This window comes from Fukomys damarensis, unplaced genomic scaffold (genome assembly GCF_012274545.1).
Source record: "Fukomys damarensis isolate Sample0158 unplaced genomic scaffold, DMR_v1.0_HiC HiC_scaffold_19, whole genome shotgun sequence".
NCBI lineage: Eukaryota > Metazoa > Chordata > Mammalia > Rodentia > Bathyergidae > Fukomys > Fukomys damarensis.
Window position 1 is genome coordinate 20,199,588 of NW_022900931.1, and position 9,396 is coordinate 20,208,983.

General features: G+C 40.0%; 1 protein-coding gene across 6 annotated transcripts in view; it reads right to left on the minus strand.

The window, feature by feature from the left end:
• Sox5 (SRY-box transcription factor 5) overlaps positions 1-9,396 on the minus strand; it is a 936,135-nt gene that overhangs the window by 925,827 nt on the left and 912 nt on the right. For 3 of the 6 annotated variants that reach the window (XM_019206271.2, XM_010615295.2, XM_019206268.2), the window contains exon 1: positions 9,251-9,390. The exons of 1 other annotated variant lie outside the window; for it this stretch is intronic. The gene's annotated coding sequence lies outside the window, so the exon portion shown is untranslated. Of the gene's footprint in view, positions 1-9,250; positions 9,391-9,396 lie in introns of those variants that run through there. 2 more of the 6 variants (XM_010615329.2, XM_010615302.2) reach the window with 1 other exon arrangement.

Consider the following 9,396-nt stretch of genomic DNA (forward strand, 5'->3'; position numbering starts at 1 on the left):
TTTTTTTTTTTTTTTTTTTTTTTTTTTTTTTGGCCTTTGATACTGGGGATCAAACAAAGGACCTCACACTTTCCAGTCAGGCACTGTGTTGCCGAGCTAAATCCTCGGCCCTACTACTTTTCTAATAGGAGTGTTGAGAGGATTAAATGAGACTTCCCATGAAAAGCACCTAGCACCTAGCCTGGAATATGGTAATTGGTCAATAGCTATTAGTTTTCCAACTTCTCCATCATGCAAGAATGACTTGGCTAAATTTCAGTTTTTAAGCTATGTTCTCACAGCGATCATTTATTCTGTGGCTGTTCCGCGGCAGGTGGTGTGATGGTGCCTAAGACACAACCCAATGTCCTCAGGAGCTTACCTTCTAATGAGACATTCTTTATGTCTCCTTATGTTTATCCCTCTCAAAGCAGGCAGCAAAGTAAACTCAGCATACATTTCACCTCACTTACTGCACAATGTCCACAATGCAGAATGGGCAGCACTGCCCTGAGACTACCGACTATAGTAACTGAAAGGCTAAGACAGCCCAACAAACAGAAAGGCAGAGCATTCACGTGGGCTAAGAAAATTCTTAAAACCAAATACTGGGCCTGCCTGTTTGGTGTGCATAAAATTATCACTTTATTGCCAAATTGAATGTAGCAAAGACACTACTAACCTGTTAGTAGTAAAGGTGCATGAAGCTCTCCTGGAGAGAGTAAAGAAAAACCTAGACAGAATGATAAGAAATAGTACTGCAATAGTACTCACTTGTTCAGAAACATTCCGCATGCAAGAATAACTTAATGAATCTGATTCTGCCAGACACATATGAAAGGAAGGCAGTACTGCAGAGCACTGCTGCACATCACAGGAACTCACACGCCAACCTCAGCCGCTCTTGATACTACACTTCAAACAACTCCAGCTCTCGGTAGCCACGAAATGCACCAACAAATCTCAGCAGATGTCAGACTTTGCAGCAGTTCCTAAACCAGAATGCGAAAGGACCAGCAACTACAGAGGGCATGAAACCTGGCACAGCGGAAAATTCAATCAGAAATGTAGCAAGAAACCCCGTCTAGGAAACATGTCAAAAGTACTAACATCTTCTTTTCTTCCTTTCTTTCTTCCTGTCTCTCTTGTCTTAGTTCTACGGATTAAACCCAAGGCCTCAGCCATGAGTACATCCCTAGCCTTTTTTTTTTTTTTTTTTTTTGAGACAATGTCTCCATTAATTGCCCATGCTAGGCTCAAACCTGTGATCCTCCTGCTTCAGCCTCCCAAAGTGCTGGGATTACACACTCAGCTTCTTTTTCTTTTTCTCTCCCAAGTGCAAGGTCATGAGCCTTCTTAACCAAAAAAAGTGAAGTAACCAATGCTCATTCACTATTTGAGAAAATTATGCCGAAAGCTTCACAATAAGCAGTCCTTATCCTGGGCACAGATTCCCCAGAGAAGTCTCTTGTCTGAGGAATGTGTAAAAAATTAGCTCTCTTTTCCTGCCTCCCATCCTCCTTGGACTTTAAAGTTGTCTCAGTGCCAGTTTCCCACAGTAAAACACAGAGCCACCTAAAAATCTGAGGCGAAATATCAGTGGTCCCAAGAATCTGACTAAAACTCACAAATCTAGCAGTTGTTCCACATCCATAAAAAAATGCTCCCTGGTACACAAGGAAGTTTGCTCTCAAGTATATTACTGATGATCAGTCTTAAGTGCATCCAAACGATGTGGTCTCCATCCTCCACCATAACCTCCCCTGACCCTGGCACCAAAAAATAGCAACAACTCAATTCTCAGTCCAATAACGTCTTTCCTCAGATGTTGTTCTCCCAGTGGGTAGAAGAATGAACTGCTGCATTGCCACCAGCTCTTCTACAGTTTCTTTTAATTTAAAGTTACGATGGGAGGGAAGAAAAGAGACTTTCTATTAAGGGACAACTCCCTGAAGGGGCTCTTAGCTGACAATCGAAGGACTGCTCATGGCAGTGATCAAATCTAACGCAACAAAGTGCTGGTGGCTCTGTGACTCATCACAGCAGGGGCTGGTGCTGAGGGCCACTTGAGTTCAGTGCTTTGTGGTGCTGCAAGTTGGTTTAGGAACAATCACGGAGGGGAGCAAAGCCTCGAAAGGTGTTTGAGGCTCAAGATAAAATGCAGACTTACAGTGCAGTGCTGCTCAACTGAATAGAAAGCCTATAGAGGTAAGGAAATGAAGAGAGTTCCATCCACCTCACGCTTCAGGGAAAAAAACCTGAAGATGGTCAAGGTCAGCTGGTCTATCTGGTATGATTTATAACCTGATAACAATAACGATGGATGCATGAGAAATAAACCAACTGTTCCTAACAGGTAAGCATCAAGGATATTTTCTTGCATAAACAACGCTTTCCAATTACATATAAACCTGATATATACCTCGCACTTGCATTTGTGAGTACACTGGAAATACAGCAGGATCCAATGTCCATTTTCTCTGTGCCAGGCACAGTATTACAGACTTATATAGGATCTCATATAACCACATTTAATGCCGACTGGTGGAAGGGTCCTATCATATTCATCTTACACTGGAAGAAAACAAAGCATTAGAGAGCTCAAAGAAACTGCTAGGGCTTCTTGTTTTTGTTGCTATTTTGCTGTTTGGTGGCTGGTGCACCTGACCGGAGCAAGTGTTACTAGCCCCTGGACAGATTATCAAACCACAACTATACTGCTCGGTTTTTGTGTTTTCAGAGTGCAAGAGACTTGGCAGTGGCTATGGCTGCAGTCACAGCTGTGCCTGGAAGTCCTGCTCCCTGGGCTCCTCCCACCCATGCCTGAGCACAGGAGAAAGTGTGGGCACAGCCTATGCTTGGAGACAAGGGCATCTCTGTGGCAACTTTGATTTGCTAGCCAATCTTCTCCCTGCTCTGTCCTCCTCCTTTCTCTCACCCCTCCCATCAGCAGTTGGACCTGCACGGTGGCAAGGTCCTCCAGGCCTTGTGCTGCTCCCTCCACCATAACCTTCTCCACATCTACATCTAATCCTTTCTTGGCAAATGCTTCTTGAGACGCTCCAAACAATATAATCAAAAAGTCCGCAAGCTCCTTTTTAAAGAAGTCTTTCCTTCAGTTTTGATTTTGTATTTATAGAGAAATTTGGTATTTATAGAGAAATTCTATCTCTTTAGGAAGAGAAACCAGCCACTAATTTGTCCTTATTATCATATATCACCTCTTCAAATCAGGCAATGATATAGTCATGGCGCCATTTTCCTTGTACCTCACTAAACAAACAACCTATGTGAACAAACAACCTATCTCTTTGAAGAAACTATTGACTCCATAGGGTAAAACATTGCAAAATCAGATTTATTTTCTCAAAAGTACTTTCTTTAGCCACATTTACTATAATAAAATAATCCAGCGATGGATAACTATCAAAGGATTAAATCTCAATCAACTTTCACTCATTCATATGTGCTAGCAGGAAATCAAAAATAATAAGGAGAAATCTACAGAAATAGGTACGCTACAGGTTTTATTTGTCTTTACCTATTATGTAGGATAAAAATGTTAATTACTGAAGGAGCACTTATATGAATAAAAGATAGAATTCTCACTTGTACCAAATACAGCATCTTAATAAAACCACATTGTCAAAGATCATATATAGATGTTAACTGAATAGCTATTTTAAAGTGTTGATCTCAGCCTGAAGAAAGTGATATTTTTTATCTCAGACTCAAATAAGGTTGAAGTAAGTAAAAAAAAAAAATGAAGCTTCAAACAAATTTATTATCAAAACCAAGACTTATCTGGGAGGAAGAGAAGAGATAGCAGCTAACATTTACTGAGTACCTAGTTCCTAATAGACACTATTTGGGAATTCACATATAATATCTACTATAATCCACTCACTATCCCTATAGAAAGAAGATATAATTTCTAGCCTTAGAGGTTAAGAAAGGCGGAAGGAGCTGTGAAAGTTCAGATCTCCAAATAAAGTCTTGTATGAACCATAATTAAACCTAAACTGAAAAGCTCCAAAAGCTAACAGTATACCCTCTTCTCTTTCATACCCTCCTGAATTCCCTCCAAGATGTCCAATGGTGCTACAGTAAGACAGAGTGTCCTGAGCTCCCACAGTATGCCAATGGATACGAAACTAAAATCCTGTCATGTAAAGGTACAAGATCCCAATAATGAATGTAACTGTACTGTATACCTAAAATGTACCAATAAATTCAATAAAAAGAAAAGAAAAAAAAAAGAAACTAAAATCCTCCTCTCCCTACAAAGTCTGTACTATTTGTTCCCTATGGACACAAAATACCATAAAACAATGAAGTAGTTGAGTGGAATGTGATTAAGCCTCAAAGCTTTAATCAAGTCTTTTGCTTTTGTTTCTAAACCTATAAGCAACAAAATGACGAAAGGTATACTTGAAGGAGACAATACCACCACCATCACTCTCTATCCCAAAATATACGGTTTCAGCAGCTCAATTTTTTAAGAATTATTATTTAACATATCCCTTAAATGAATTTATTTTCCCTAATGTTATCAATACAGTACCCCTACTAAATGTCATCTTTAAATATAAGTTGAATAATTAGATGCCTATAAGGTCTGATTTGAGTGGTAGTGAAAAAAAAATCCCTGCAGTTATAAATATTTCCCTCTAGCAGCTTTCCTTGATACTTGTAATCTCAACAATTCTTTCTCTAAGTATTTAGATGATCATAATAAACTGCAAAAATGATAAGATCACCTAGTGAGAAAATTAAGCCATAATGAACTACTTATACATTTGAATTAATTAGTGTAAGAGCCAGAGTTTAAGTTGGGCAAATAGGGAGGGAATTTGGAAGAGTCCACCAAAGCAAAATAGGCTATCAAGGTCCCATCCTGAAGTTTAAGATCCTCATGAGGTGAGCTTTCAAAAGTACCCATGAAGGGATCTAAAATGGTAAGTTTTTAGAGAAAACAACTCAAAACACATTCCCCTAACACATACCTACATTTGATCTTGACTCAACTTTAATGACAAGGAAAAAGAAGTTGATGCAGTTTACTAAAGAGTGATACCTAAATGTCTGGATATTCGCCAGGTAAGAGTCAGTAACAGTGCTTCAGCAACTGCCCTACTGCTGATCCTTAAATCAATTTAAAAATCAAATTCACTATTTTTAAGCAAAAAGTCCTTGCGTCATATTTTTAAGAACATCATTTACTCTTCCAGTAACAGCAACTTTTCATTGATGTAAACTCTTGGTCAACAAAAGATTAATAAATAATTTCTTCCTCAGGGACAAGAGGAAAAAATGAGAACCAGGACCTGTCATGTAAAGGTACAGGATGCCAGTAATGAATGTAACTGTATTGTATACCTAGAATGTACCAATAAACTCAACAAAAAGAAAAAAAATAATTTCTTCCTATCTAATATCTTTCTCATAAATGTTAGGTAGGAGTGATTATTTGGGTTACATCACACATGGTAAAGAAACAAAAAAGACCCATTCACATTTGAGAATTACTTACTATTTCAATTCCCTGTGCTCTCCCCTAATGGGAACTAGAATTACAAGACTGATCATAATTGGATTAAGAACCATAATTTTTAATTCATTCATCAAATTGAGGCATTTGGAACAGTTTATTTACAGAGTTGTTTAGACAGTTTTGTGTGGTGTTTTTAAAGATAAACCAAAATGCTTTTCTGAAATAAGTTTCAGATCCCAAATCATTCACATACGAAATCCAAATGTAGATGATTTACAAATGAGTGTTTTAAAACAATGTTTGGAACAAAATTGGACTTTTATTTTATTAACTATCTACAAATCTAAGTTCAGGATAGAGTTTATTTGAAAAAGCCACGCACTTTTCTTGCCTTTAAAATAAACCTACATTTCTCAGACTAAAAAATTGTCATGAGTGAATGAGGGAATGTATTTGACTTCAGGCCTAGACAAGTTAAGTTTTCAGGTTTCTCTCAAAACTCTAACTACAGCACTCTCTACCACTACAGTTGATCAGATATTGGGTGAACTATCTAGATTTTGTCAATCAACCACCTACAACAATTATACCTACCAAAAATCTGAATAGCATTCAGTATTAGAAGTCTCAGCTATATGAAAGCCACTGTATGTTAGGAAGTTATGAACCACAACTTTTGTCCTGTAAATTTCACTTCTTTATATGCTCTAAATATTCCTTTCAAAGCCATAGCTGGTTATCAATTCAATAAAAGAAGAGAGTTTTTCTAGAAGTACATTCTTGTAAGCATCACACTGTTTTTTTTTGTTGTTGTTTTTTTTTAGTTTTTTGGGGGGTTTTTTTTGGTACCAGGGATTGAACTCAGGTCCTTGTGCTTACAAGGCAGGCCACCGAACCACTGAGCTAAATTCCCAGCCCAACACTGTATTTTTAATCTGCTTTATAAGAAACTTCTGCAAGCAACCAAATACATTCTTTTAACTAAAGACAGAGTATTTGAAAACTTAAACTTATTATTCATGCCTTACCCTTAACAAGGATTGAAAAAATGCCATCATACTTAAGTAGTAACTTCATTCTTTTGTTATTCACTATGTACTCCGTACACTCCAAAGATAGTTTCTTTATAACTGTATTATTTTTCTCTACAGAATCATGTGTCAGTCTAAACAGAATGTGTGTTTACCTGAACAGAAACAATCTAATTTTAAATAACCACTGGACCTCCAACGCCTGGTTATTTACTAAGTAAGTTTGGCAGTTTTGAATCCTACATACAACATGCCATTTATCCAGAACTATTTAAACTCAGTAACAAAATTAGAGTTTCTGCATTCACAGTTGAAGATTTTTTCCTGTATTAAGAGTTTATGCTAGGGCTGGGGATTTAGCTCAGTGGATCTGCCACCTGCCTCGCAAGCAAAAGGTCCCAAGTTCGATCTCTGGTGCCAAAAAAAAAGTTTACGCTTTCAAGTCTGTGTAAGACTGGATTGATACTAAGCATTTAAAAAGACTACAAAAAGAAAAATTTAAAAACATAAAAGTAAACAAAAAATCAACAGGGTTAATTCTTCAGGTACAAAGTTGTTAGAAGACCACTAAAGGGCAGGGGGTTTTCAAGGGAGTATGCTACCATATAATTAACACAAATAACTAAATAATTATGCACATCCCTTCCCACCCCCACAATTAAAAGTTTTTAAACAACTCATGTGATGAAAGATCTACCTTTTAGGCAAACAAAGGCATTCTCCACTAGTTTAAGGATTTAAGACTGTATTGCATCAGTTTTAAGTGATGCTTATGATTTTTATCTCTTATAATTCTAAGGAATAAACAGTTGATGGCATAATTTGCAAAAGAACTTTGCACAATGCCTAAGAGAACTTTCAGTGTAAGTGGTTAAGATTTTAAATCACTGTGGCTGAATTTATCTAGGCTTCGGCCTGCGAGCTATATTAAATTAGGAAGAAGCACCCCCAGAAACTTTGTTCCATGTATCTGCATTTGAAACCAGATTCCTTTCGTATCTGAACTAACAGCAATTGTCATACAGCTGAATTCCTTTAAAAGTAGACAGATCAAAATTTAGCAGTTCTGAAAAGACTCTATGAAATTGTCCTTTTAAATGCTATAAAAGTCAAACTTAAAACCCATTTCCGTATATTTGTATATTTTAAAACCATCTGGCCCTTAACCTAATCATTCTTGGCAATCGAGCCTTACGCCTCTAATCCTGATTGAAACCTCTCCTCTGGTCGAAATGCCCATTGCCTTACACATCTCCCAGGAGCCTGCTTCACTGGCCTGGTGTGCACGCGCCCGTGTGTGTGTGTGTGTGTGTGTGTGTGTGTGTGTGTGTCTGTGTATTTTAAGGATACTTGGAGCATTTTTATGAACAAATCACTCTATGTAGTCTCTTCGCAGATTCCCACACTTATTACCCCAAATCCCACAGATTTCCCTTGGTCTTGCCCTAGACTCAAGAATTGTGCAGAGCCTAAAAGCATTCCCTGGGGAAATCTGCTTATGCCTTTCCTGACAAACTCCTTTGGATGTCCAGATATGGCAAGGATCTCAACTGGGTTAGAACAAATCTTTAAAACTTTTTTCAAGTACAGTTGACTGCCACTCAGCCACCTGGGCTGGCTGGGACTGAGAGTACAGCTCTGCATGTTCACAGAATTCTTCATTTTGACTTGCTATTGCTGAGAAGACACGGAAATACATTCACGTTCTTCACACTCTGAACTTAGTCACAGAGACCAAAGTCTTCAGATATTCACCAGGGTCGACCTACTTATTAATATATTCGCTTCACAATGTGTAAAGAAAAATGGCTATCAAAATATGTAAACAGCGCGTCATGTGCGTCCGATGCCAAAAGATCAATACTAAACACGTTGCTGTTTTCAAACTCAGACATTTCCAAATCCAATTGTGATTTCAACTCATATAACCTCTTTTCCTTGCTTCTCATTACTGCAGCCCAAAGTACAAGCAAGGTTTCCCGAACACGCGCTTAAAGTCACACACCACGTGAGTGGTCTATACTTTGTAGACGGAGTGAGGAGGGGGGAAAAGTAGTTGCAGTCAAAATTAAAGCTTCCGGTCTCTGAAACCCCTAGCATCCAAGACGATGAAAGTTGTTTCCGAAATTCCAGGCGGAAGGGACGGAAGAAGGGAGAGAGAGGAATGGCAGAAAGCGAAACAAAAAAGACTAAAGGCCTGGAGGGGGGCGCTGTTAAGGTTTCTGGGTGGGCTGGGGGTCGCGTTTATATTCTATCAAGAATAAGGAGCTTTGTCCAACTTTTGGAGTCCGCCTTTGGCGCCCGCCGCCGAGATGCCCATAGGAGCCTCTCGGGTTCTCTCCGCACTCCTGCTCTTCTCTCGCATCACCACCTCCGCCACCACCACCTCAGCTCTTACAAAACAATACGGCCAACAGCAAGCAGGCTTCCTCCCAACAGAAGATAAAGTTACCCCAGTTCCTGGTCTAGCTCCAAGCCCGCACTCCAAGGTCCCCCCGGACAGCCGACCCACGAAGATGTCAGGGCGGCTACCAGTCTCTGGGCTCGGCCCCCGGCCGGGTTCCCCTCCCTGCGTACTTGGGGAACTCCGGCGGCGGACCCCCTCCCTCTCGTTCCCTCCCTCCCCCGCGGCTCTCCAGCTGGAGCCGGGAGCGGGGCTGAGCGGCGGCGGGGAGCTCTGCGCCTTGGAGGGCTGCCACCACGACATCGGGACGAACAACAAAGTTAAACCGTGCGGTGCACGCACCTTACCCGAGCTCCTTAATGTCTCCTCCGGCGTGGGATGCAAAGTGGCACAGTGGCGGGCCGGGGGGGCCGCCGGGAGGAGACTGGAGATGGGTTTTGGTGGCTCGCCTTTTTCACTCTGGTGTGTGTGTGTGTGTGTGTGTGTGT